The following is a 2,859-nucleotide window of genomic DNA, read 5'->3' as shown; positions in this document are numbered from 1 at the left end:
CCTGCTCCATACGGTCCCTGTCGACAACTTGCGAAGATTCTGCTTCCATGGGTTCCGCACGTGCGGGGGAGGCCGCAGCCGCCCCCGAACGCGTGCGTTGCCGCCCCAGTGACAGATTGCCGACCTGATCGCTCTTACGCTTAACAGGCGGCTCAGCCTTATCGCCCTGACCCCCCAGTAGCTGACGCAAAAGCTGGGTCTGCTCCTGTATACGCGTCTCCCTCGTGTCTTTCGTCCCACCCCCTGAGCACGACGACTGTGTCTCAGAGTCACTGCCAGTCCCTGAGAGAGCGGTCGGTGAGCTGTCACTGGATTTCTTCCCCTTAACCTTCCGCTTACGCTGCTGCTTTGACAGCGTAGGTTTTTCCTTCGGGGCGGGCGGCGAGGGCTTAGCATTACGATCAAAAACGACATGGTGGTACTTACCGGCTGTAGAACATCAAACAGAAACATGGGCAGGAACAACGATGCGCCGACGCGCACGCGACGACAGCCAACTCACCACTCACAGCGCACGACCGGCAGGGCGTAGCCACAAATTGACACGCGTCGCGCTTCCAGATACTTTGCTCGCTGCCGCTCGGGTCGCTGTCCATATGACGGCACAAGCACGAGAAACATCTGCGAGGCCGTTTCGCAGCTAGTAGAGCAGCACTGTGCCGGGGAAAGGTGCGAAAACTAGGACAGAAGACACAGGCGCTTCGCCAAAGCATCCATCTCTTCTAGCGGCGAAAGATAAACATTTGTTTACAAATTTGCAGTTGTACACCGCTACAAAACAATAATCCCTGACGTATTTCAGGACGTTTCTGTCCTTTCGTACTGTTTTGTTACTTACAGAGGCACTTTGGAAACCTTCCTTGACACTCTCTTCTTCAAACTGAGTTCGTTAATATCGTATCTTATGTTTATTACAACAGTTTTAAATCATTGTGGAAACATCTTCGTGACATCGGAAAGGTAGCACGAAAAGAGGGCTGCCAGGGGCAGTGACGAAAAAGCAAAAAATGAAGTCAGCCAGAGCTCCCAGGCTGTCACCCATCTGAGTAGTAACGTCGTTGCTTATCGTCGGTGATCGGTCCAGAACAGTTGTGAGTTTTTTTAATTTATTTTGTTAGTTTTTGGAATTTAGCACTGCTACAAAACAGTAGGCTCCGAGTCATTTCAAGAACACATGTGTCGATTCGTTGTGTTTTGTTACTTTCAAGGAGTTCCTAGCACTCTTCCTTCGCGCATTCTTGCTCAAACTGAGTACATTACTGCAATTTCGTATCTTACGTTTAATACAGCAGTTTAAAATGCCTGTGGAACCATCTTTGTCACACCTGAACGTCAGTATGAAAAGAGGCCTGGCAGGTGTGAAACGTCCCCTTTGAAAAACTATGACTTTCAGAAATCCCTACAAAAGAATGCCCCTCACTAACATTAAACTATACCTTTCGCAAATCACTTACCTCACAAAAATCTTCGCTACCCAAGCTACTGCAATACAGCGAGCGCCACTACTGCCAGCTAAATAAAAGATTCAAACTAGTGAAGGCTCTAACTACTGATAGGCATAGGTAGCAAATGAAAGATTTTAATAGAGAACAAACAATGTATTTACCTTAATAGTGTTGAAAAATCATAATATAAATAGCAGTTAATGATATCCAATATTACAAATTTCAAAACTCCGCCATCTCTCTCCCCACATCCACCACTGCTGGCGGCTCACCTCCAACTGCGCAACGCTACGTGCTGTTCAGTCAGCTGCCTAACACTACAATGGCGCGTATTACAACAATGTTAAGCAGCCACAGACTGCACACAGCACAGCCAGTGATTTTCATACAGAGGTGGCGTTACCAATAAAAAAACCTTAACAGCCTACTTACAAGTGTAGCGACGTAAAAAGGAAAAACGAGAGAGCCAACAGCACCTTTTTTTTGTAACCAAATATTTATTTCAGAAAAAAGAACAACAAAAAATAAATCATCTCTATGGTTGTGAATTACAGTTTTCTACTTAATTTTTTTTTCATCTGTTTATGGTATTTGTTACTCTTATTTATTTTGTAGGACATGCTGTCCATTTGCTAATTTTCCTTTCATTCTTTTCGTTTTTAAGCACTTCGATAAGTATCCCGGTGTTCCCAGGCGGTCACCCATCCAAGTACTAACCGGGCCCGATGTTGCTTAACTTCGGTGATGGGACGAGAACCGGTGTACTCAACATGGTATGGCCGTTGGCGTCCTTATACTGTAGCCGCACGACAGAAGAAGCGTTCGCCTCCTCTCCCAACACACGTTTTCGGTGGCACATTTGACGCAAAGGACGGCCTTGCACCTCGAAGGCGTCGCGGAGTGCGCGCCGCACTCGGCTCGGCGTGGCGTCTCATAGGCGACTGCCGAACGTTGGTGAGACACGCGACACAGCTGCTCGATGCACCGCCCGTCATTCGTTTGGTGCGTGCGGCCTCCGACACTCGCGGACGAGTACTTTTTATTATTTTTATTATTTTTATTATTATTATTATTATTTACTTACTTTGTGGAATTTAGCACTGCTACAAAACAGTAGGCCGTCACGTATTTCAGAACTCATCTGTCGATTCGTAGTGTGTTGTTATTTTCGAGGCGTTCTACCACTCTTCTTTAGCGCATTCTTGCTCAAACTGAGTTCATTGCTGTAATTTCGTATCTTACGTTTAATACAGTAGTTTAAAATGCTTGTGGAAGCATCGTCAACACCTGAAAGTTAGTATGAAAAGAGGGCTAGCTGGTGTAGCGACGTAAAAATGAAAAAATGAGATAGAGCCAACAGCACTTTTTTTTTTGTAACGTATATAGACTTTTATTTACAATTTTTAACAATTAC

General features: G+C 45.8%; 1 pseudogene; it reads right to left on the bottom strand.

Moving 5' to 3' along the window:
• Nucleotides 1-2,114: 2,114 nt before the first annotated feature.
• On the bottom strand, nt 2,115-2,232 carry LOC126210380 (5S ribosomal RNA; annotated as a pseudogene).
• Between the last annotated feature and the right edge of the window lie 627 nt (nt 2,233-2,859).

The sequence above is a fragment of the Schistocerca nitens genome, chromosome 1 (genome assembly GCF_023898315.1).
Source record: "Schistocerca nitens isolate TAMUIC-IGC-003100 chromosome 1, iqSchNite1.1, whole genome shotgun sequence".
NCBI classification, from domain to species: Eukaryota; Metazoa; Arthropoda; class Insecta; order Orthoptera; family Acrididae; genus Schistocerca; species Schistocerca nitens.
The sequence above is the reverse complement of the archived record's forward strand: the minus strand, read 5'-3'. Positions and strand labels throughout refer to the sequence as shown.